General features: G+C 39.8%; 1 protein-coding gene across 2 annotated transcripts in view; it reads right to left on the reverse strand.

Moving 5' to 3' along the window:
* Positions 1-2,851: 2,851 nt before the first annotated feature.
* The window catches only part of mafa (MAF bZIP transcription factor a), an 81,421-nt gene continuing 56,598 nt past the window's right edge, over positions 2,852-27,674 (reverse strand). For both annotated transcript variants that reach the window (XM_067487137.1, XM_067487154.1), the window contains one exon: positions 2,852-12,754. The gene's annotated coding sequence lies outside the window, so the exon portion shown is untranslated. The remainder of the gene's footprint in view (positions 12,755-27,674) is intronic.

Below are 27,674 nucleotides of genomic sequence, written 5' to 3' on the forward strand. Positions count from 1 at the left end.
ACATTTTTAATGTACAAAATTTCTGAAATCTACACATGATTTTAGCTGAAATTAGTTGTTTTTACCAACTTGTTTTTGACACAGACATAAGCAAGTGGGATGTGTTCGGGCTACTAAACGTTTGAAGATCAACAAATAAGCTGCATTATAGTTAGAGCAGCATTTCTTTGGTTATGTCAGGAATGTTTTTATGTTTTTCACTAATTCTTAAACATTTTGAAGTTCTTGACAGAAGGAAATGATGGGAGAGAGAAAGGGATGTTGATAAATTGCTAAAGAATTTGTGTGTTTGTATATATGTGTGTGTGTGTATATATATATATATATATATATATATATATATATATATATATATATATATATATATATATATATATATATATATATATATATATATATATATATATATATATATATATATATATATATATATATATATATATATAGTAGAATGTGTTTCTGTTGGCAGACCGTGGTTGTCAGCGTAAGGGTCCACAACAACAAACATGCAAACACGTTGCCAGACATTACACAATAGACATCCACAAAGCCCTCCCTCCCTCCATCACAATTGCTGGTTTCTCTGTGTTAGCTTTTGTTTTGCCCAGTCTCATTTGTGATGGTATTTATCTCGGTAGAGGATACAAAAACCTCGCTCTTTTTTGGAAAAAGGAGTCATTTACAATCATTTACATTAACAAAAACTGTATTTTACCATTACAATAACCTCAGACAATAGCAAATATCTGCCTTGTTCATTTTGTGCAACAAATGAACAGAGGTGAACACGCTTCAATTGTTCTGCGTAAAATGTGCCACAGACATAATCATCTCCCTCTGCACTTGGTGTATTAGATAATGAGAAGATGCTGATAAGTTCCCCCATTGGCTAATCCACATCATTCAGTATTGTGAGAATCACAGTGATGGTTTATTACTGCTCATTCAGAGCTCAACAATGATTTAAACTTTAACAATATGGGAACAAACACACTTTCTCAGATCACTCATCCATTTAAGAGGATGCCAGCTCTGTTCAGTAACAGCTGTGTGTTGCTTGGTGGATGTTGATCATTGTTGGTCTCAATGAGCTACAACGGTTACGGCACCTTCGAAAAGCTGTATGATGCACAAAGAATAGGTTTTGTAAAATTTAACAAAACCACAGATCCCTGATACACTGTGAACGAGTAGGCATGTTTGTGATAAAATACAAAATACAAGGAAGCTTAATTATACACATAGAGGTTTACAGTGAAACAGAAAATGAATTGCCAGTGGAACTTGGACATGATGTGACCGCAGTAAATGTTCCTATTTCCCCAGGATCTTATAAAGAGAGAACATCTTGTGTTTAGCTCATCTATCCCTCTTCTGTCAGGCACCTGGAGTATTGGATTTCACTGACACCAAGGCCCTTAATGAGAAGCAGAACGACACCTTCATATTATAGCTTGTGCCCTACCTCTCTCCATTTCTATGACTTGCTTTAATAAATTACTGTCCAATAAGAACTTTTATGATCTTGGCATATGTTGCCTTTTATAGGTGAAAATAATTGCGTTCCCAGATCACTCTGCCCATTCTGAACATGAGAATCAGACTAGCGGAGCCTACAAAATGAGATAGTTTCACAGTGTCTGCACAAGTCCTTCTCATTTGGGTCGTTACGCCTCCCCCTCCTTCTTTTCTCGGTTTCCTGGCATACCTTCACAAGCACCATCCCCCAGTCACCACTCTCAACTCCACTCATGCCTAGAGAGGCCTGCGCTTGCATGCCAACAGGCACTCTTAAACCCACAACACCATCCCCCAGTTGACTTTACACACACATACACACAGTCTTGTTTTTGAGTTCCCACTGAAGTGTGACAGAAGCCACTTGACAGGTGACACACACTCTTGATGTTATCGGGTCAGGGCCAGAGATTCAGCCTCTTGAGTGATGAGTGGCTGTCACTCGATTGTTTATCTACGCTACAGGAGGGAAGAGAAGGGAATGACAGAGAGAAAGCAAGTGCTTCTTTCCTTTTTTGCCATATATCACTCAAGGGGAAAGGGAGGAGCAAAGGGAAAAAAAACTACATGTGGAACGTCTGGCCACAGACTCAAAAAAAACAGTGGTAAATCTGAAAGGATTCTCATGGTATACATGATAATATAGCATAATCTATGTGTTTCTGCTGAATGCTAGAGCAAACAAGGACACACGGAAGCCTAAAACAGAAGTAACCTTCAATCATTTAGAAAAATGTGCTGGAGTTGCATCACAAATTGATGTGTGGCCTTGTTATTGACGTTTTCAATTGATTACACCTAGGGCGATAATGAAATAACCAATTGAATGTGTCCTCTTGTAAACGGTATGTTGAAACATACACAAACAGCCACGTCTTGCTCTGGTCTGTGTGAGTGAGTGGCTTTTAATTAATTTTTGGACAGAGTCTGATGACCTTTAGTGAACAAGTAGCCACTTCATAATTACATGCGAGATACATATAGAAAGAAAATATAAAATGAGGCAAAGGTGAGATATAAAGTCCAATGGCAGATTTTGAAACTTCAAGCTTTCTGCTCCATGTTATACAGCTGGGAGCCAGAGGTCAAAGGTCATTGTGTTTGTGACTGTGGTGTCTTTGTATTTCATTATGGATGTAATGAGTGAAAAGACCCAGCACTTAAATAGAAGAGAGGTTTTGCAGGACACAAACACCCCCGAGGGTCCTTTTTAACCAAACATTTATTGTCTTCAGTTTCTTTGGGTCTTTGTCTTCAATAGTTTTATTCTTCAGGTCTATACAATATCATATCATGGGAAATGTGCAGGTGATAGAGCAGAACATGACACAGGTTGTCTTGTTATAATAATTATTTATTAAATTTAAAATATCTTTAGCACAGGTTAAAAATTAGACACTTCCATCTACTGTGAGCGCCTTGGGATTTAACATGGTTCTAACTTGGTTGAAAATAAACACTCTTAAAAACGTACTTCTGTCCTTACTTTCTCCATCGCTATCTTCATAAAATGTCACATTAGCGTTGCTAGGGCAGAGGCAAATTTGGCATATAGATGCTCAGTGTTATTTCAGAAAATAGGATTAGAAATGAGGGGAAAATCTTTGCAAAATCTTGGTCAATTTGGAATGAGTCAAAATAGCTTGTTGTACCAGCTTCATAGTTTGCTTAATGCTTTTGCATTCATTTATCAGAAAAAAGTGTATGCTATTTAAAATAACAGCACACTTAAAAGCTGGTGATATGTCTTTTTGGTAAGAAATCAAATGGCAGCCCAGTTTCTACTGCTTTTAAGCTAAACCGTTTTGCCATGACATTTTATTGGCTGTGTTAGACACTAAGGATATGTTGTTAATTATTCAATATGCATGTGAACTTGCAGTGGAAATGGAAAAACTACAGAGTATGGTCAGACTGCCATCCTCATTTTCTTACTCCCCAACCCAGCTCTTCCACACACCTGGGATTTATGGTCCATTTTGCCTCAGCCCTACCTTATGAAACATAAAAAAAGATAAGATGTAACATGAGCAGAGCACTGTAGTAAATGGCAGGCCAATGCATTTAGTTATCAGTAAGAAAACATTAACAGCAAAGACATATATTTTCCAGTTTTGAAGTTGTTTACAAACCATATCCGTGTTCACAATTTATTATGTTTTTTCATGATTGCTTTTTTTTTCTTAGTTTCATGCCATATGAGAAGTCTGGATTACAAAAGTACCTGAACAAATTGCTTGTATATTAGCATGCATAGCTGGTTGGTATTTACATCCTATTTACAGACTTGAACTAAGAAGAGAGGGATCTACAATAATGTTTTTCTTCCATGTGTTTAATTTACAGTTCTAGAATGGAGAACAAAAAGCAGCCTCATACCGATTTGAAGAGTACACAGGACATGCACATAAAAAAGAATGTTTGCTTGACCGAACAAAGTGTGTTGTTTTATTCCCTATCACTGAGAAAGGAAAGGCTCGATTCTGTAACAGGCTACGTCCCTGACCAGTACTACTGCATTGCATAACACAGATCTACTTTTTTTTTCTCCTTTTGTCTGTATTGCGCACCAGTCTCTGAGCACAGGGGGCTTGGAAAGGTTAATTTACGATGTTAACTGTGCCGTGAAGGGAAAAGCAAATAGGAAAGAGCATGCACAGCACCAGAGAAGGACATTAAGCTGCTGCTACATCTTTCTCTTTCTTTCTCCCTCTATCTGTCCAGTGACAACAGTAGGGGCCCCCTGATGTGTACAAAGACACGGGGCTATCATCATCCATCACAGCAGACATACTGAAAGGATATTTCACCACGATCAGGCTGTAAGCAGGGACACACTACTGACACCTTTTTCTAGCCATGTGTTCATAACTGCAGAAAAAAAACATCTCATATCAACGTAACACATGGGAGGAAATGAAAAGGACATCTATTTGACAATTTGGTTATTAGAATAAGCGTAACACAAAAGACAAGGCTTGAAAGGAAGAGTTTGTCACTTACGGAATACTGTACAGTAGTGCTAGAGGAACAAAAAGCTTCCAAACAAATTTTACGTTGCTCATGGTATTGTCAGTTTTGTAGAATAAATGGAAGACACGGATATGCTGTATTTAGACTGCAGTGTGTATTTATAATCAGGGACTAGTAACCTGCTCGTGGGTGCTGCAGTCATTGAAGATATTGCTCATTTTGTGAGTATAACATCAATATTACATCCTCAGTTCTCCCCACTACTAAAGGTCCTTTGTCCATCTCTAACTCATTTACACTCAGGCTCTAATATAGGCAATCAGCAGTACTACACCCTCACTGGGGGTCCATAAACACTTGATTTGACAGAACTGCTTTTGATAAAGGAGGGAGGTGACTGCCAGAGCATGTTAATGTGCTTTCCCATAAAGCTTATCTCTGACTAGGGTCATGGAGGCCAAGTGGCAAGGGGCTGATTGCCATAGCAATAAGACCCCAGTAGCCGTTACTGCAGCTTACGACTCCTCAGACAATAACCGAGCCAACCAAGGGCTACCTTTGGATAATCAAACCCTCTCATCCAGGCCCATGTGGGAAATAATGTGGACATTTACTACAGTACAATTGAAATGAGGGCTGAGCACAAATTAACCTCTGGTAACAGAGAAGAAGCTCATTGTGATAGGAATCATAAATTTTTAATTGTCCACCAGCAGCAGTATTTTAAAAGCATGTAAATACAAAATTATGAGCTGACCCACTCTGTAGGCCCACAGCCACACTTTAAACAAAGTCACTTAAAAATAACTCAAAAACAATACATCTCCTTATGAGAAATGCATTGTTTTTCAATGCTAGTACATTGGGATGCATCATTATGTTTTTTCTGTTTTTGTCAGGTATATGTGATGAGACAGTATAATTTAGTGGATTAAAGATGGGGGGGCTTTGAAGAACACTTTGATAGCATATGGTTACCCCCTGCTGCCTCACACACTCTCCTCTGTAGGGGGCCCAGAAGGGACGTATGAGAAACTTTTCTGGACTCTACAAACTTTTCACTTCTCCAAAACTGAAGGATTACACCCTGATCACAGCAGGGAGAACAGCATGTTGTTCTAGCGTCTCCTTTTTACACCCCAAAGACAAACCCGTATACCTCTCGTGAACAGAACCAGGCTCAGATGGCAGCGTAAGGCTACATCACATCAGAACTGTTACTTTAATGACCGTCCTGTGCACCTGAACCTGAATGAGCGTGCACAGTCTTTGCAAGATCAAAAAACGGCTACCAAAAAGTCTATGAGCATCATCAATTGTGTTTTAAAGCAGGAAAATTTGAATCTAGTTAAGTTGTTTTCCTGCCGTTAATTTTCTGTCTTGTTTCTGGCTCAGGTGCAGGAGACTAAATCAAGCTGTCAGGAACCAGACTGCACAGCTAAACGGTGCAAGCTGAAATGCCACCTGTCCACAGCTTCTGGCGATTTATTATTTTCCCCATTTATTTATTTGTATAGTGGCACCTTGGGTATTTGTAAAAGTCCCCATTGCTTATAACAAACTTAAGCTGGCATGTCTTTTGAAACCTTCACATACAAACCTTACACTGTTTAGGTTATTTGACCACAGCTAATTGTTGCTAAATTGATGCGATTTCCTCCATTACCTAATTAGATGATACAGATTTGGTTTACAGCATTTTCTCAGTGGTCAGCCAAGAGCATTTTTTTCTTTTTTCCAAGGCATTTTGGTTAATCCAATTCTCTCCACCCGGGCTCCACAAATCATCTTGGGAGCTCATCTAATCTCAGTGAGGGGCTTGATGGCTAAGTGTTGGGCTAGAGCTCAAGCTTATGTGCAGGCCAGAGTGAGGAGGGACTTGGGGCTTTCAAGGCTCTACTATTCAGCCCTGTCATTAGCTGTGCATCATAAGGAAGTCTGCTTTGCCTTGGTTGGCTGCCTGGCTTTTAGGAACAATCTTCACCCAGGATATCTTTATAGCAAAATCCACGCTGCTTCACTTGCTACAAGTTTCAACCAGGCTTTTAGATCAAATACACAAACAGTCAAGTGTTTCTGTGAGTAATGTGGGGATTTAGAAAAAGTATGATGAGCTAATCCATGTGAATCATTTTTCCATTCTCAAGTTGGCCTTGAGGTCAGGATTAGAGCAGAGCAGAGCATTTGACATTGGTTGGCTCGCTGTAATTCTTTGACCTTTGAACCCCCTCCCACTAGCCCAACCATGTCTGGTTTAAGGTCACTGTTAATCATGATGCCCCACCAGACACACATGCAAAGAAATTTTGTGCACGCACGTGTCTGTGTGTGTGTGTGAGAGAGACAAAAAGAGGGGGAAAAGAAAAGGAGTAGATGGGTGTTCGAAGATTGTATCCGTCCCTTTAGTGTTCTTCCTTTTGTGTACATTTTTTTGCAAACAATATCTTCCACACTATTAAACAGACAATTCTAGAAGTCTCTGGTTATTGTGTAGGGGTTTAGTGAAGGCATCTGAAAGTTCCTTCCTCTTCACAACTGTATTACGCAATGACAAGTGAGTGAATTTAAGTTTTTTGACAACACAATTTAACACAGTTGTCATACTAGCTCTCAGTGTATTACAAACTCTGTTGAATCAAAAATCTTAAGCAAAACATCTGTGAGAAAGAGGGCCTTGGCGATTTCGTCAACCTCTGACCCCCCCCCCCCCCCCCCCTTTTTTTTTTTTTTTAAAGCCTATTGTCTGTCCCACAGGTTGTTTTCTTCTCCACTATGTTCTGCCTCTGTGTTTACTCTTGTCACTTCGCACAAATGTGTATCTGCTTCAGTGGTCCATAGATGTAGTACACACTCAAGCTAGTCGGTGATGACACTAATGGAGTGTTTAGTCAGGAGGACATAGACTTATTAACTAGTTCAGGGGATGGGCTAGATGGTAATTGAATAAAGTGGAGATAAGTTAATAAGCTTTTTTGCAATAAAGTCAGCTGCACACAGGAAGTGTCCTATAATTGAAACATTACTTTTATATATGAGCATGATACTTTCAACATCTCTTAGTGGAGTGTAGATTAATTTCTGTTCTAGTAATCAAATTGTTCATAACATACAGTCGTGCCAGATCAGATTCTGTGTTCAGATCCTTTTACTTTTTTTACAATGGACTATACATTCATTTAAAAATTGGGGGAATCAGTCTTCACACTTCAAGCGATAATGACAAAGCATTTTTTTGGTTGCAATTTTACTAAAAATAAAAAACTGAAACCTGTCATCAACATAAGTATTAGACCCTTAGTCCACAGACTTCCCACACCTGGATTTAGGCCATGCAATGCACAATTGAAATTACTTTTAGAAATTTAGAAGACACTTTTATCCAAAGTGACTTACAAGTAAGTAGTGCTAACTACGGCTTCAGTGTTTTGCCCAGCTGTGCTGAAACATGTAGCCAGAAGAAACCGGGAGTTGAAATACTGACCCTGTGGTTTGTGGATGACTGCTCAACCAACTGAGCTACAACCACCCAATTTGTCCCAAAAGGTCCACTCCGGCTTTTTCAGATTGAGTGGGAAACGTCTGTGGACTGCCATTTTTAACTGCCATGTTTACGTCTGGGCTTTGGTTGGACAACTCCAGGACTGTCAGATATGCGTTCTAAAGCTGCATCAGTGTTGTCTTGTATTAATGTTTTGAGAACATGGTCATAATGAAATGTACCATTACGCGAGTCTTATGACATTCACTCTGGAGCAGATTTCTCTGTATTTGGTTGAAATCGTCTTTCTCTCTACTATGATCAATTTCCCTGTTTCCGCTGCCGAGAAACACCCTCTCAGGGTGATGCTGCCATCACCTTGCTTTACCAAAGGTTTGGTATTAGCCAGGTTGTGTGCAGTGCCTAGTTACTAACAGACATAAAGCTTAGATTTCTGCCTCCAGAGTTTAATTTTGAGTCATCAGTACACACTGTTTATCCTCCTCATGTTCTGAGTGCATTAAATACAGATTGGCAAACTTCAAACAAGCTGTGGCTTCCATTTAACCTCTTTACTATAAAAGTCTTACTGATGAAACTTTACTGAGATAATGTCCTGCATTTATGTTCTCCTTTTTCTGCAGAACATTTCTGAAAATGTGGTTAAGTGACTCTCACTGAGCAATGTCCGGTCACACAGTTGAACCCACCCTGGTGGGTTCAGACTTCATTCATTTTACAGGCATTGAGGCCACTGTGCTCCTGAGAACACTCAGAGCTTTAGAAATGGTTTCATACACTTGTCCTGATCTGTGCCTCACCACAAAATGTTATTGTGGAGGACTACAGGGAGTTCCTTAATTAATGCTTAATGGCTCTGTTTTGTCCTGGCGTGCAGTGTGAATTGTCGGACCTTATATAAACAGGCCTTTAGTTTCTTAACTATGGCCAAACAGTTACATTTCCATCCGGTATTAGACTTATCTAAAGAAAAATTTAAACAAACATAATGCACCTAACAAAAAGTTGGACTGCCACATTAAAGGGTCTGAATACTTCAGAAGATTTCAGGTTTTGATTTTTATTTAATTTGGACATTAAAAGATGTTTTCACTTTATCTTTTCGAGCGTGTAGACTGATTGGAAAATGAATTTATTTCCATTTAAAATTGTTTTTATTTACAACAGAGTGCAAAAATTGGGGTCTGAATAATTCATCCATGTCTGAACTATCTGTGGCACAATCTCAGTCAAATCCCTCTTTGCTTAACTCATAAAAGAAAATTGTTGAGCTGCATTATTCTCAACAACACAGATCACCAAATTCTGTTAAAACAGATTATATCTACTGCGCCTAGAACAAAGCGAATGGGTCAAAGATGGAGGGAGTGACTGTAGAAAACGAAAGGAGCAAGTCAAAGACTTGGTGAAGGGGGTGGGTGAGCAGGAGAAGGCGAAGAGCTGATTAAGTTGGGCCCGTAGGAGGGCGGCAGAGAAGAGAGAGGCAGCGGATGGGGCCCAGTAGGGGGTACACCCCCACATATCCATCATGTTAATATACCTACAGCGGGGCTCTCTGGGTAATATATCTTTGACCTGTGATTACACTAAGAGCTTATTGTTTGCACACTGAACAATCCCATTATGTTGACGATCTGTTTACATACATCCTAGCTGCTTAGATTAGCATGGGGCACGTGTGGATGAGAGTGTGAGGCAAAAAAGAGCAGGGATGTGCCTTTATGTATTGGTGTACACACATGTACCTGTATATTTATACCTGTGTGCGTACATATCCTGGTCAGGGTCATTGCCAGATAAATGCGCTGCTTGACTATCAGGGCAGAACAACACAGTATTTACATTCAAAGACATATAAAAACAAATCAACTTGTCACATATTCCCTGCAGCTGCACTTCGGAGAAGGTGGGTAGCCTCAATACGCTGAGAAGATCAGCACTTACAACGTACAACATCTCACATTTGAGTGACATATTCATCCTTCCTGTATTTAAAATCTTCTTTAACTAATCACCGCTAAGTTATGAGTCTTAATTTTGAATTTGTTTACTCGTTGACTGTAAACATGCTCAGGTGATTCAGTGTGCTGTGACAGCATGCGATTTAAGAAGATTTCTCTATAGGAATTGGTTGCACAAGGGGGCAAACAAAGTAGGTAACCACCTGTAAAATAATTATTCTCTCACGTATAAAATGTGAGCTGATTCAATTTTAATCTTTTGACTTGATTCTGATTAATATGCATCAAAAAGGAGATACACCTGTTATGTATCTTTCACTTGGTGAAGTCAGTGTGGCTGTGTCCAGTAGGAGTACGGCTGAAGGGGGCAGACATTAAAGAATCATTGGGTAACAGGTATTTAACCACAAGGTTGAACATCTGGTTGAGCGGAGGGCCTTGCTCATTAACGCAAGGTTAACCTCAGACAGGATGTGAGGTCATGACAGCCCAGAGAGCTATATGATGTGTTACAGTTTGAAGTAAAGGGGCTATTGAACTCTCCAAGGTGGGTGCTGGGGAAGAATAAAAAAAATATTCTATAAGTAAACAGGCCAGAGAAGCACTTGAGCATAAGCTCACATTTTGGCCAAAGTGGGGTGTTTTTCTTTCCTAACCTTTCTCCTGAGCTCCACTTCCTTTCTCTGCTCTCCTCTTCTCTGCTCTCCTCTGCTCTGCTCCTGGATGTCTCTGGCAGCGCATAGGCTCATTGAGATGTGCAAATCCTTTTGACATAGGATGAATAGACAGTTGCTGGCAGGATGCCCCATACCACTTTGTGTGTTGCCACTTAATTGGAGCGTCCCAGTTTGCCTTTCGAGCTTCTCTTTTCCTACCCACGCTCACTGTGGCCAGGTTTTGACATCAAAGGCAAGGTTATGTATCCCTTCAAAGAGTTGAGAACTTATCAGCACTGCTGTTTGGGTGAGAAGGACCTTTCACAATACGATAAGGAGTAAAACTATTTCTGTCACATTGCTCTACATTGTCTCAAATCAATTTAAGAAGACACGAAACTGACAAAGAGCTGTCATTGTTTTAGAGTGGCAATCCAGTGACTAGGCCTACCTGCACAACCTCTTCTATGTGTAATGGTCATGTTCCATCTACAAGTCGACATGCAAAGCACAGCATCTGCGGCTATACATATACTGTACATGTATACAGCAACATATTTGAGTGGCGCTGTGTATGATTGTGTATGCATGCGCTCATGTGGATGATAAGGTTGGGGTCAGAGTGTGGTGTTTTGTTTTTTTTCTTCCAAATTGCCATCTGTGTCCATCAGTAGCATTCAGAGCTGTGTGACACTCCTCGTGAGGCTCTGTAGACAACAGTGAAGAAGTTGACAGTGGGAACAGTAGAGGGGTCACTGAAAAGTCATTTTTTTCTTCATTCCACAGTACAAACTGAGAGGTAGAGGAAGCATGAAGTTGGAGATGAGGTCTTCAACAAGCTACTATTTTCCTTTTTGTCCATGCAAAGGTTTTCTGTCTTCACAACGGAGGGGGATAACCTTTGAGGATGTGTGTTCATTGGCTTGGCAAGTTATGTCAGTCCATTTGGTTATCTCCATAGTCAATAGAAGACAGAAATTCAAAATCCTCATGTCCGCATTGCAATCGGTGATATCTTTTCCCATTTGGCTCAGGAAGTGGCCCACTCAGGCAGACAGCAGTTTTGCCCCAACAGTCACAACCCACACATGGGTAGATGAGGGCTATTATTGCAATGGAAAAGGATAAGAAGGCAGATATTGGGAGACAAGTGTAAATAATAACAGAAATAAAATATGTTTAAAGTAATATTTAAAAGTACCAATGTAGATGGCTCGGCTGAATTGCCTGCTTTTGTTCTTCGATTTGACTGTTTATTTCCTGGTGGAACTGATCAGTGATATCAAAGGAATTGCTGTGTTTTGATCTTTTAAGGAAGCCCGATAATACTTATAGCTACTGCCTTTATGCATCTACTCACATACATAGGAAACATGTCCAGATATGTCGAACTAACGGAAAACAAATTCAAGTATTTTAAATTTTTAAAAATGTTTCTCTGATATATCCACATATTGAAATTTGTGATCTACTAGGGGAGTGGTAAATATACACTATTGTCTTTACCATGCTGTTGGCTTCATTCATCTCTATTTACAGGTACTAGCGTGGATATCAGAGAGGAAGACTAGGTTGTTAAATAAGGAGAGTTACAATTTTTACAGTCCAAATAACTCCAAAGAGTAGAGAAACGGTACTGGAAATGATAATTACATAGTCTCTGAGGAGGTAAGAAGGCTTTATATGGAAAATATGGAGCCATGAGTACTCTATCCACAGTCATGAAGCTTTATGTAATGGTTGGTAAGAGGGGCTTGTTATGCTTCCTGTATTAGGAATAAGAATAGGGTTTTATTATGGTGTATTTACAGAAGCATGCATCAGTTAATTCCCCACCAAAGAGAAAATAGTCCTTCTGATGTATTTATCTGATGTTGTCAACCGTCTCATGAATCAGTCTCTGTTTTTTTTTTTTCTTTATTTTTAAGGGGGTTTTTTTAGAAAAAAAGCTGGAAGTAAAATATCAGGGAGGGAAACAGGAGTAGTAAGAGGCTTTTGAGAATTTCACTGTGAGGGATCTTGAGGGATTTCAGTGGATCTTGTCTTTTGTTCTTCAGTGAAGTCATTTTTGAATGTTGTGCTTTGTACGCCTCTTCGTGTGATTGGCCAGTTGCTCTGATGTCATCACTGGACAGACGTTAGGTTATCTGTTAAGAGAGAGACAGAGGGAAGAGAAAAGAGAAGGTGTTGGATAAAAAAGTAATCAAACTCTGACTAGGACCTGAGTTTTCATGTATGCGTGCACACAAACATGCATAATATGCAAGTTCAACAGTGAGTGAAAGCCACATTGTGAACTATCCTTGTCCCCCTAGTCTAGGGTTTATAGTGACACACAGTGAGTCACCGCATTCATGGGGTGGGGTGGCCTCTGCATTTACTGGAGCCAGTGTAAAAACAAAGACAGAGTGACCACCCTCTGAGTGTACATGACAAGTCCACTTGGCTGAGATTCAGAGTGACAGTGGAGTCAGCATGGGGGGTGACTCTTTAATCAGCTTCAATTAAGGCCAAGGAGAGACGTAAATTTCTTAACAATGTGGGTGAGTCTCCTTCACGTCTCCATCCTTTTATAATAATCAGTCTCTTCATGATTTACTTAGCGGCTGAGCAGCCTCACCAAACTTTGTGGATTCCAAGACACAAAAACCGAATAAAGACCCATGTTTTGTGTTTTCACTGAGTAACAATGATTCATGGAGCCAGAAGGAGCTCTTTGTGGGTGGGCCATTAGACACAGAAACTATAGTGAAATCCAGCTACTATCTACTGGAGATCCAATTACATGACCCTACTGTAAAGGTGCCTAGCTTGCACCCATTATAAATCACCATAAACAAAGCAAGAGTTGATACTGCATTGCATTCATTACAGCTTCACTCACACATTGTCTAAGTTAAACACATCCACTGTTGTTTATAGATGTTTTATTAATTTCTTTACTTATTACGCTTGTGTCTAACCTTTTATCTGATTTCTGTTGACATAAGCTTGCTGTCTTTTCAATCTGTTTTAAATGAATGAATGATTTAAACTGGATGTACTTTAACAATCGATTATGTAAAGTGGGTTTTGTTTTTTTATTTTTAATGCAAGACACAATGAAATGAAATGTGAATTTTATTTGCACAACCTAAACATTGTAACCATTAAGCCGGCACTTGTAGCTATTTATTTACACAGCTTCTCACTCACTCGCACACCAGCTGCTCCCAAACGCTCACCGGGAACAACTAAGTTGGGTTTCAGCGACACTTAGACATGTGACCAGGGGAGCCAGGGATCGAACCAACAACTATAGGATTAGTGGACGACCACTCTACCTCCTGTGCCACAGTCGGCCCTTATATACAAGTTTTAATTTGTGGTTTCTCACACACACAAAATCAAGCCATGTGAGTAACCCCTCTTTGTAACGTATCTTGCTTTTCATCACCTTCCGCACAAATCAAGACAAGCTGCAGAGACATTTTGTCCATCATTTGTGCAGCAATGAAACATGTTTTAAAAGCTTATATCCTCGCAACTACAGTAAGACCACAGCCATTGCCCTGGGCCAAGCTACATCCACTCTCAAAGAACAGCAATGGTCGAGACACCAGCCCTTAAAGACCGAATGTGCTCCCAGGGTGTGTGATAACAGAGTATGTGATGGGGATGCAGGGCCATTTGGACCTCCTAAGCCAGGTGTTAGCACTTCAGCTCACTGCTTCATCAATAATTGACAGAGGCAAACCAATCAGAACAATTTGCTCCCCACAGCGAAGTGCTAGAGCAGCCTAACACCGGTGAATCATTAATGAGGCAATTAGCTGAAACGGTTAGACAGTTAGCCCTCACTAGCAGCGCTCCTGTGACGTTCCTGCGATGGATCTCCTTATTCAGGAGCTGCACGTGGTGGAGTGATGTCGTGGAGGCCAAAACACATTGTGGGAGAGAGACAACAGCTCTTGGAAACAGAGCTGAGCCTCCTTAAAGAGTGTTGGTGTTGCCAGCTCTCCATCTGTTTGACCATGGCTCAGAGGGCCAATAACGGGAACAAACCCAATTGGCCATTACCATGGGAGATTGACCTTTATTGGTTGTTGTTGTTACCACTGCACAGACCAACAAGACCCGTCTCCCGGGTGATTCAAGTGTGGGAGAGCCTTTATGGACATGGGTAAAATCGACCTCAGTGACATCACTCAAACATGGGGGAAGCAACAACAACAATAACAGCAAAGATGGAGTTTGCCTTTGAAGAGCAGAGATCCAGGATTGTTGAGAGGAAAATCAAAGGCCCAAGGGAGCTGCTCACAAAGCCTCATCGATCGGCCATATTGGAACCATTTCATAGTTTATCAATGCTCCTCTGCCTGCTCCCTTAGCCCTGGGTCCAGTACAGGCTCAATTAAACCAGCAACCTTGATCTCAGGAACAAACCATGCAAACAGCACATAACTGCATGGATTATTCTCAAACACACACCCCTTCAAATTGTTATCTAAAGTAAATAATTTCTACACTGCCCATTTTGTTTAGGCCAGATGAGATTACAATTTGCTTGTTTACCAGCCTTGTGCTCCTCATTTATATTTTTTTCCCAGGAAAAAAACAGCCCAGTTTTCCTTATAATGTTTTTTAGGTTTCCTAGACATCCTCATGTATTTTCAGATTAAATGTATTTTTGTGAGAGACAGTTTGAAATCACAGGGAAAAGCCAAAAGAAAGGCGAGGAGAAGGATTGAAAAGGGGGCATATTAAACTACTCAAACTAAACTCTATGGATTCTCTGCCCTATAATTGTATAGCAGACACCATTTTTGGAAAGTACGTGAGTCTGCAGGGTTAAACAAAGAATCACAAATGTGATTTCATTTAACTGTGGTGCGTTATACAGTATATATTGATATTAGATTTTTAAATTACACTACCGGCGGAAATTCGTAACATGTTTCTGCAGAATTGCTATTCTCGTGCCAATGGGAGACAACACTTTATCATTTGCCATGATTTTAACACTCTTAGGATCAAGTTCAAGTCTTAACATTTCCTCTTGCATAGATATAATGCCCTGCAATAGCAAGTTCAAGAGTTCACAAGAGCTGTATACATATATATATATATATATATCATTTGGCCCCAACTTTTTAAAAAAAATGACTGTGTTTACATGGACTTAATGAGTTCTGAGTACTCAGGGTAATTGGGGAACGATGTATACATACACCTAGTTACGGGAAATCTGCGTATACATGCAGCAGAAAAGTATCCTGATTTCTCCTCCATCTCGGGCTTATTTTAGAACCCTGGCGCACAGATTTTAACTGTATAGTGATGGAAAGTGCTGCTTCCTCTCTCGCTCTCGCTCTCGCTCTCTCTCTCTCTGTGTACGTGTATGTGTTCATGTCACAGCAAAGACACATGCAGCTGATCCACAACAGTCTGAATTTCAAATATCCACAGGTTCATTTGACTTATTTTGACTTCTGTAAGACACTTTGTGTTAATTAAACTTTGTTATTAAAAAGAGGCTGCATAACTTGTTAACACGGTAACAATCTTTTCTTTCTTTTATTCCCTTACTCAGCTGTGCGCAGCTTAGAGTAATCGGCCTTCTCTTACAGAAATCTATTTTTGGAAACCAGGTTTTCCTAGTCCCCCACCCCAGCTTCGGACAACGGCTTTCCTATTTGCATGGCAGTTAAGAAATCGGCTTTTTTGACAGAGGCAACTGTAAGCCGGTTACTTAAGTCCATGTAAAGGCACTGTATATGTACTGTAAGCATCCTAAGTGAGAAGGTTCAAGATTCATATAGCCACTAGAACATTTGTCCTGAATTTTGCCACCAAAAAAAAATAAATAAAACGCTAGGTTTACAGGTCAGTATTTCCAATCACCTCTTACACATTGACTGAGGTTCTGAAAGGGTCAAAGCAACCCTAGATTTCTTTTAGTTGGATAATTAGATCTAAACATCTGCAAAGGCAAATGATTTTACAAAATTAAAAACAATGATTTGAATTGCTATGTTCACATGACTTGAAAGTGGCTTTAAAGGACACTCACTTCCTGTGCATTATTGCCTCGAACTTAAGAAAAACCCATTTTTATATTTTTCGTTTGCTTCTGTCCTAATAATTAGCCTTTAAAACAAAGAGTACAAGTAATTGATTAGTAACTGGGTCAACCTGCATCGCTGATATTGACACTTGCAGATAATGTGGACAGCTACTCTCTGTTTAATGATTGCTATTCTCTTTTATAGCCCTCTCTGGATTACATCCTCAATAAATATTTGCAAACAGGAAATTTGCAGTGTGACTTGAGAGAGTCATAACGGTGGCACCTATGTGTTTTGAGATTAACATGTAATTAAAATAGTAAATCAATATTTATTAAGCAGTAGTATGAAACAAATAAGAAATGAAGCCAGGTCACATAATTTGTCGCTGGATGGAGGTTGATCATTTATAGCAGCCTTTTGAAATAAAAATTTAGAAAACAAAAATGTGGAAACAAAGAAGCAACTTCCAAGATTTCTTCAATTAAAGTCTATTAGACTTGCTGTAAGTCACTAGCACGCACACACAGATGCATGGACAGCAGACGCATAACAGGACAGGTGGGGGACATGACTTAGAGGACTTGTGACTTTTCTCAATGTGATTTGGTTTTCATGACATGGTACTTGACTTTTGTTTTTGAGACATGATTGGGTGATTATGGAGTAACGCCTGCAAACCTGGCAACCGACAAGGATGCGCAGAGGACCAGAACAGGCCAGAGCAGCCAGCGGCTCTCACAGAAGGGGGCTGGATGAAAACTAATAAAATTGGAACCGTAACATTGTTATGGCAGTATGCAATGTCTGCAGCTTTAAAATCAGTTACACCAACCACAACAACGTCCAACAACACTTTTCAACAATGCGCATGCCTGTAGAGGTAATGTTAAAAAGAATCTTGCTAATTTCTCTGATATCAGAATCATAGCTTATAAAAATTCAACAGTAGCTAACAAATTATTCACAATTGTACGAGATGTTTTTTATGTAAGTTCTGCAAGTGTAGAACTGACACTATAGAAACCAATTATAGCACATAGCAACATCAAGTTGTAAACAAAAGTGACCTATAATTTTTTTTTTTTACTGTGAAGAGTTTAAGCCATTAAAGCTACATTTGTTTTTAGTTTTCACTAGAAGTGATGCTGATCAAACGACTCACATTGTGCAATACGTAGTAAATATTGCTTTTCATAACAATGCAGTAATTCACCGTGTTATACTGTAACCTCAACTGAGCTAACTGCTTAGGATGAGGTAGTTTTGGTTTAGTTTAAGGCTTTGTGAGGAGGACACATGATTATTTGGGTAGTCTGGAGTTGACTACATTGTTGATTTGTTATGAAGATATGAGAAGTGTGGGGGTTAGTAATGTTACTTTTATTTTTAATACTGCCACATTTTCTCAAACCTGTCATGTGAAGTGACATCTGCTGATCCCGGCTGTACATCAGGTGTTGTGAATCTTTAATAATAGTAAAATTTAAAAGGTGTAAGCATGCTGCAATAGATCTCCCATCTTTGCATAACAGCATTTACACTGGTACTGAAACCTCACCACCCCCAGGGACCCTCATCCTCTCCAAACCACATTTAAAACAATCTACACTTTAATTTGCTCACCACAATTATCATCACAAGGCTTTCATGCTTACAGTAGCTACTGCTGCAGTGAGGATACACCTGACCTCCACACACTCACACTCCTAAACACAAGGCACAATGGGAGTGACTCGGCCCCCACTCTCTATATTTTCCAGTGTCTACTGAAGTATGAAAAAGAGAAGATGTTAAAAGCTTAATGGACTGCCCCTCTTATTGTTTAAAAACTGCTCGACATATAAATGGCTAAAGAAAACATCGGTTGGCCTCAATTATGCATTGAAAATAAAGTTATGAGCTAGTGGCTGAATTATTGATGCTGGCACCGGGAACAAGAGCATGTTGGCAATGTGTCACAGCTTTTTTGCTGATGCTTCATCTTGTATTGATAATTTTTCATCTAAAAAGCCCATGAAGTCTTGATCTGTGAAAGATGGAAAAACACACCATGAATATTGGAAATCTAATGCAATATTACTGGAAGAGGAAAACAGATAACATAATACTGACTACCATAATGGAAAATAAAAATTAAAAAATATATACCTTTGAGACAAGATTGGGCCTATGTTTTTCGTGCAAAATACTGGAAGCTTCTTGGAATGTTAAATCTTTCCCCTCTGTGCCTGAGAGGTGCTACAATAATGCCACTATTTCTGAACAATATGTCCAATACCATAAGTGGTATTCATAAAAGCACAAATTCTGTCAGCCTTGGGACTGTCCCGTATGGCTGGCACAGTTTCTGACATGCAAATGCTTGTGGTTCTTCTGTCACTGCGTTTGCTGCCGTTAACTATTTTTTTCCTCTTTCTCACACACGACTGTACACACAACCATCAACATAGGCCGATGTGGCAAAAGTACACACATTATGCGTACAAGTACAAATAAAGTAAATGAAGTGTCACAAATAAAGTAAAACATACATTGCAATCAGCGCCTCACACCATGTTAATATAATATAAAGATTATTAAAGCATCTTACTTCAAATAATACTAAACAATATACTGATCATATAGAGCCATCCCTTCACTCCAATATGCATAACAGTTGGCAACCTGGGAAGGCTCAGATTTTTCCTTTTTCTAGTGTAATTTGTATGAGCTTTCAATATGCATTTAAAAAAAGTATTCTGTTTTATACCAACTTTTAGAAAATTGCATATATTATTTTAAAAGATTAAATGCATTATTTTAAAAATATATTGGGTCATTTAAATGTTTAAATGTTGTCAAGGACTGCTGCAGCAAAATGACCAACCCAAAATATAAATATGTTGTTTATAGGGGCCAGACTTTAACAATCCCTTAACAACCCCCCTGGCCACTTAGAAAATCCCTTAGCTGTGTATCTAAACAAACACACACACACACATGCAAACACATACATAGGCTTATGTAACAAGCCTGTTACTGTAAAGGGCCCCAGATATTTGCACTGAAATGTAGGGAGGAAAAAGTAAAACGTTGTCCGAAAAATGAATACTCAACTAAAGTATACGTATAACTGAAGTTTCACAGTGTAGTAACTAAGTAGCTGTAAGTTGCTTCCCATCTCTGACTATGTGCACTGTGTGTGTCTTTATTTTGGGGGCAGATGGGCATAGTTAGGGGTAATTAATACCAACTATGATAGATAGAAGTCCACCATACAGCTTCTGTGGAAACTTCCTATTATTACATTAGTAGCGGCTTAAGGAGTACTCAGCTCTTATCTCTGTGGATATTTTAAGAGTTATTTGGATGAGCTCTCTGCAGTTCTCTGGGGTAGATTTACGGTTAAAGAGACCATAGTGGAGACACCGATTACCCAATCAGATCCTGTGTTTATAGACTAAGCCACAATGAGAGCTGTACCGCACTCATTTAGTGTTTCACAATCTGTGGCTGTGTGGAAGCATCTGCACAGCCAAACATGCTGTGAAATGAGCGTCTAATTGTTGGAGCTTGAATAAGACTAATGTTTTTCTATCTTTACGGGTTGTTTTAAAAAAAAAAAAAAAAAAAAAAAAAAACTCAGTGCAGACTGAGCCGCAATTCCCATAAGTTAATTTAATTCTACACAGTGTTTTTTGTATACTAACATAAAAGCAATGTTTAATTAAATTTCACACCCATACATTCGTTTTCAAGTTATGGTAAAATGCAGTATGTCAGAAAAACAGCTTTTATTTTACTTTCCCTATTCCTTTAAGTTCACTTGTAAATGTATTCTCCATGATAATGTAGATGAATCTTCTGTTAAAACACTCAAGTTGGATCTAAAACACAGAAAACAATTTATTCTCAAATTAGAGAACATTTGCACATATCTTTGTTTTATTGTATGAGTCAGTATGAGTTCTGCCAAAATAAGGAGTGATTTGTATGTTTTGTAGTTAAAACGTATAGCAGACATTCTTAATCTCTGAAGATTGTATTGGTATATGCTATTTTCATTAAAATGTAGGTGTTATAATATGTCTTTGTTAAATTGTATCACGGGGAAAATTATCCAGTAATTGTGGAAATGTTGTTTCTAATATGACTATATGCTTTGAGTTTTTAAAAAAAGGGTTGCTATTTAAAAGAAAAGACAAGTATAACTGTCCTCAGCCGATGACGTCTTGAGCAGGCATCAAAAATGCTTAATGAATCATATGTCAACGTTTAAACACAGAAAGGTTGAGAGGTTGACAAAGTCGGGGGATCAAAAGACAAATACAGAAGTGAAACCAAGCTGAAAAGTGAGTGTCTGTGATATTTCTCACAAAGCGTTCTGACTGGCCTCAGCCTACGGCCCAGTTTAGACATCCTGAGTATCTCCGCTCGTGATTCACTGAGCTGCACACACGGTTAATGTGCTGCCACAGGCTGGAGTGTGTTGCAGTGGATGTTTGAGTCAAACATCAGGTCTTGTCTATGCATCAGTTATACATGCACGTACAATCTACCCTGCTCATGTTTGCCTTTGGAGGCCTTGGCAACCAGCATGCGGATATATTTCTGCTCTGTGTCAGTTTCATGTCGCCATGACTCAATTTCTGTTGTGCTTTGGTCTTTCATCTGCGTAAAGGTGACTGCTGAGATATTCTTACTTTTACTTCCGATAAATGACTGATTTTATTTTAAACTGGCAGTCAGAGGCCACTGTTAACCTTTCCACACCTCTGCAACAGTATGTTTTTCACCTCATTTGTGAGGTGTGAAATGTCTGTGTGTGTGTGTGTGTGTGTGTGAGAGAGAGAGAGCATGAGTCCCGCCCACTCTCTTCCTTTTCAGGGTCCCATAGTGTTAGCCTGTGGAGGAGCCGCTGAGGAGATCAATACCCATCAGACTTCTAAAATAAATACATTTATCATACCCTGATACTTTTGCTACGCTGCACTACAGCATGAAACATCTGATTGGAGGCGGAGATAGTCACTCTCACCGACCAGCTAGAGAAGCTACCAATAACGTCTCCTCTTCCGTTTCTGTTGTAAAAAGGGTCACATAACGTATAGATTGTGTTGTGATACAGTTGACAAGCTTATGGCTTTCTTTAGCTCAAAAAGAACAATGGTTTTTAACTGTGTGCTTTGTCTCTAGGTTTTGAAAAAAAACTCATCTGAGGAAAATGTTCCTTCTATCCTCCCTCTGCGGCAGATAAAGAACAGGCGTTTGAGTAATTATGGTGCATTATCGCCAAGAAACGTTTCATTGCTACATTTTAAGCTGTGTAGTGAGCGGTGACAAACGAACGACCATTTTAATTTCTGTCAGGAGGAAAAACACATGGCTGGAGCCAGTGAAGTCAGCTCTCTCATTCTGCCACTGACTGAGACCATCTGGACCAAATAAAGTTTTTCCCTTTGAATCAACAGCTGTTGGAAATTACACGGGAACTCTCCTTCTCAATATATCTTTTTTTTTTCTTTCTGTCTTTGCACTTCTTTGAAAACCCACCATGTTTGTCTTATGGTTTTAGTTTATTGCCAGATTTGACCAGTGCTCACACAACACAACAAAATAAGACATGTCTTTCTGAATGCACCTGTTTCCCCTCCCTTCTCTCACTCTGTCTCTCCACATGCATTTATTTCGCTGTGTATATTTTTGCCTCTAACCCTGCCCTCTCTGTAGTGGTGATCGAAAGGTTTGACCATGTCAGTCAATCTGTCAGGGGCTGACAGTTTTACAACATATGCACTACACTGATGGGTACCATCACTCACGTAACAATTGCCCACTGCACTAAAATCAGAGGACGAGTGAGTGAGAGAATCTGAGAAGCGAAAGTAAAGGCGGTTCAGTAAACATTACGCTTCCGTGTCTGTAAAGAAAGTGTTTATCTTAAGTTCATCTGTGAAACTGTATTGTTGTTGTTGTGTTTTTTTTTTTTTGTTGTTGTTTTTTGTTCATCATTTCATAAGGTTTGGAGATCAGAGGTAGATTTTCCCCTCTGTGCTGCAGAGATGGAATCATTGTGGTTTGGTTCTTTCCATTGGCCAGAGATGAATGTGTTCCACTCTGTCAGCAGATACACTTCATTTTTGTCCCGGAGTATTACTATAAGGTCAACTCATTACAATATTTTGAATGAATTTTTGGAAAACCTAAACCATCTAAAATTTGTTTGAAGAAGTATTATCTATTTTTAAAATGGCCACTTTAAACTGAAAAAAAGTAGTATGCTTAATAATCAATTACTATTAGTCAATTTTCAGACACTTTTATCCAAAACAACTGAAAAGTAGCGGACACTAGGGACAACTTTGGGGTTCAGTGTCTTGCCTAGGGACACTTTGACGTGTAACCAGGCTGGGAGTCGAACCACGAACCACGAACCACTAACCCTTTTAATTGTGATCAACTGCTCCCTTAACCGAGCCACAGCCAACCCCTATTGTTTACTTCCTGATTGACAATAAACTACATTTGTAGAGTTCTTTTCCATCTTCTAGTTGACAGAAGACACTGACGGGTATATTGTTAGATGAGCTCAGATTTTAAAATATTGATGAAAGTTTGGTGTCCCTACTGCTATAGTGGAGGCCTCTCTGTGTTGTGTCAGAAGGAAAGGGCAGACAACCTAAGTCTAAGTCGGAGGGCTTGTGGAAGTAAAAGGTTCCCGGTCGAACTTGACGGCATGTCCCAGACAGCTGGGTCAGCAGGAAGCCACAAATGTACATTTGAGCCTAGAGTTTCATTTACATTTGAGCCAGTTTGAAGATATAAATGACCTGATGTTTGTTTCAATGTACTGTAGTTACTTTCTTCAAATGAAGTTAGAATTGTGAAAACCTGAAGGTTTATTAATAAAGCCTCTGCACCTTGACAAATTTTTTATTTGAGAAAATGAAACCACATGCTAATTTACAGTATTTATATGAGAATAGCATATTACCAGCAATAACTTACGGATAGTGGCTGTGCATAATTTTCACACAGGGTAGAGTGCTTCAAAGTGCTTCCTAGCTTGCCTCTTTCAAGGAAGTTACTTAAGAAGAAACATAAATTCTGACATTGGACAATTTGATGAATTAAAATAAGTCGTGTTAGAAACTAAAATATAGCTGAAGTCTCATCAGAGTCTCAGGGGAGAAAACTCCTTAAGTGTTCCCCAGAAAGCCCGAGGCAAAAGCTGCCCAGAGGAGAGAGGCAAACGAGCCAATCTGTTTGTCTGTTTATGGGGAATGGCAGCAGAAGCATCCTGCCACCCTTCGCAGTCATATGGGCGCCAGGCTCCCACAAACAAATGCTTAATGACTCGATTTATTCACCCCGTCACTATCTCTTCATTTTTGCCTCTGTGTTTTTTCTAATGTCCTTGTCCATATGTACGTCCAATCTTGTCCTCCCATTGGCATGTGTGGAGCTATGGGGTTGTGTTTAATAATAAAGCTAAAATCCTAGGTTCGGTGTATGGTACGAAAAAAATAAAAGTAAAAAAAAAAAAAAACTCATTTAGAAAAATGTGCAACTGCAAACTTAAGTTGGGACTTTCTGTTGGTCCCCGGTAATGTGGTCACAAAGGGGTCAGTTATGTTGGGAGCGGCTATGTTGATGCATGTCACTGACATCTGGGCCAACGTTGCCGAGGCATCGATCAGACTGTAGCTCTGGAAGGTCTCTCAGAAGCTTTATTCTTAAATCTGTGCTGACAGGCGATGACATGATAGAGACTGGACTGCTGAATTGATTGTGTCCTCTCTCTCCTTTCACTGTCCCACTCGCACTTCCTCTTCTACCTGCAGCTCTCTTTCCCCCGTCTTTGTCCCATCACTCTTCTGCCTTCTAGCTCATCTTCTAGTCGCCCCCACCCCCACCCTTCCTGCGCTCATCGCTTGGATGTGTCGAGCACAAGATGTCAGATTATTTCCCAGCAGACACTGCGCTGTGTGACAGAGGACCGGAGCTGTATATCACTGGGTGACACTTTCTCTGCCTCCCCCCCTCACTCCGCAGACAACATCAAATATCGCCAGGCCTTTTTGATCACTTAAAAGGCTTGTATTAGGAGAGGAGCTGGTGCTTAAACAAAAGCAAACAAAGTGTTTCATCTGTCATGTTTGTCAGTGGGCCATATGTGCGCCGTAACAGCTTTTCTATCAGAGAGGTGGTAAACCACACGATATCACACGGTATGGGACTTGAGAACAACTCAACCCAGACACTCTGAGATGTCAAAAGAGGCAATGCGGCCATTTTTCAACGTATATTTTAATCTCTATGATTTCTTTTCAAAGTAATACGATGCAGGCAAAGCTTTTGAAAAACTAAATATAAAGTTAACTCGTAATGATAAAACACACATAAAATCCCTTCGGCTTTCAAATTTTTTATGTTCACTAAAACCGGGCTCCAGTCCATACCTTGTAATTCTAATTGAATGCAGTGAGGGCTTTGGCACGGGTGGGGTCAGCCCAGTATGCAGGCCAACCGCTCAGCATATTGTTTCTATGGCACCTGTCCCCCCAGATTAATAACTTCTAAGTCTACACTGGCAATAATGCATGGATACCCAAAATTACAATACTAATTCAGCACTAGGGATTTATACACCAGCCTCTCACAGGATTTATGACTAAGTGAGCAGGAGATCAGGAGCGAGAGAGTGAGAGGAAGAGAGACTAATAATGCTAGCAAAAGTGATTAGCTCAATGGGAGAAATTGTGCGTTTGTAGTCCTGCGATTATTATTGTGTTTCTCATCACATAATGAGTTTGAACAATGCAGTTAATGGTATTATTGGCGGGCCACCAGAAACGTGGTGTGTATAAGCTTGATAGCACTTTTTCGTCAATAAATCACTCCAGTGCACATGGCAATATTTAAATCTATGTTATTAAAATTGTTGGAACAACACTATCAGATTTATGTTGTGTTATTTTATTATGGATTGATTATCATCATCACAAGCATATCTGATTTGCGTGGAGGCAGCTGGAGCGTGGTTGGTTTAATCCATTTTGATTGCTCTGCAGAGGAATGCCGCTGCCTTGCATGAATGGACACCTACTTGCTGTGTCCCTGATTGGCTTAGAGAGAAAATAAAGCAATGTCTTTTTCTTTCTTGCTTTTATTTCCCCCCCACCCTGTATTTGTTTCTACCACATATAGATAGTGACCTGCTGGAAATGTCTACATTCTCTTTATCACATGTATTACATATTAAAAAAGGCACAATACTGAAAACAATACTATGCTATTACCGCCACATTTTTACTGTACTGTAGGTCATTTGTCTTGGTAAGAATCGTGACATATGGAGTCTAAGTATCAGAGTGTAGTCATTATTTTTTTGATGAAAGCATTATGAATCATTAAAAAGCCAGATGTATATTCAGTGGAAGAAGACAAATGAAAAAGAGTTACACACAGGCACATTGGATTGTCCAAGTAATTTTAGTGGCATTAAAATGGAAAAGGAACAGTGTGTGGAAAATGTGTTAAACCAAAGAAGAGGAACAATAACAAACTAGAAGGACCAGGAGTGCGACCGTTGTGTAGCCACACATTCTGCTCTGGGTTTACAAAAAGCCTCCTGTGAATCTATTTATTTTATTATATCAGTTTGTACATTTTCGGCAGGCTGGACAGTGAGGGAAGAGATCAGTCTCAGCAAGGAGAGGCATTCGAGTGCGTCTGCTCACCGATACGGCAACAGAATTATGGGCTCTCAGAACTGTGACAGCCCTGAAATTACAATTGAGTTTCACTCTTTCCTGTGTTCACACCTACCTCCTTCTTCGTTCTTTTTTTCTGCCTCTTTCTACAACAGTCTCTCTCTCATTCACCCCCCTTTTCTCTTTCACTCTCTCTCTCTCTCTCTCTCTCTCTCTCTCTCTCTCTCTCTCTCTCTCTCTCTCTCTCTCCCTCTCTCCCTCTCTCTCTGACGGCTCAATAACAGGTGCCATGCTAAGAGAGCTGTTACAGCCGTCCCTGAGTGGTTGTGTCAGCAGCAGTGTTAGGGTTGAGCTTTCCAACCTGCTCACCATGCAGGAAAGAGGAAAGTAAGGAAAAAAATCTTTGTGGTCCCCAAATGATGCCCGCAGGGAGCCATCGTGCGCTAAATTTCGCCGGGTGGTTCTCCTCTGTTTTCTGTCTCGTGGCCCCCGGACTCCGATTTACAGACAGAGCCATATTGGGCCTTTCTGCATGGTGAGGCCCAAGCAGCTGTGTTCAGCAGAAAAAAATGACAACAGCAAAATAAAGAAATAAGTAAACAAATCAACAAACACTCAAGAAAAGCTCATTTCTTTGCGAAAGCTCGAATAAGGAGTTTTTGTGTGCCATCTGCAGAAAATTAAGTGTATAGTTGGACCTTGATTGCGGTTAGACAGGCTTGGCCTGACAGTTCAAAAAAAGGCCCCAGTGTTGGGGAAAATCCTCGAATGTGTCAGAAATGCTCCGACCTGCATCAAAACAGATTCATACGTTTTTGTGTGCCTCCTCTGACTTGAAGAGCTAATTTACTGCTTGCGACTCAGCTGGTGCTGATATTGCCAGCCTTTAACACAAACAAGGTGATCTGTCCTCATGATTGCTCATCTTTAACTCGTCTTCAAGCACACTTCTTATGATTTGAGAGGTTCTTGGCAAAATCTATGCAAATGAAGGTGCTTTGTGAAAAGACGCATCACTGTGCATGGAGCCTGAAGCGGGCAATAATCACAGGCGGATTGTGTGCAAACAAGAGATACTAAGCACATCAAAACTCTGCGAGCGACAGAAACACAGAGAGGAACACACCATAGGTTGAGCTAGACAAGTCAAACAGTCAGGTGATTGCTCAATTTTTTTCCGCTGATGAGCAAAGAAAAAAAAAAAAAGCCCCACACAATTTCTGTGTATATATATTTACCTTTAAAATTGAAAGTATGTGCTTTTATACTTTTGAGAAAATGTTCATAATTTTCCCTGCATGGCTACAAACACTGACTGAGGG

Source organism: Channa argus, chromosome 2 (genome assembly GCF_033026475.1).
Source record: "Channa argus isolate prfri chromosome 2, Channa argus male v1.0, whole genome shotgun sequence".
Taxonomy (NCBI): domain Eukaryota; kingdom Metazoa; phylum Chordata; class Actinopteri; order Anabantiformes; family Channidae; genus Channa; species Channa argus.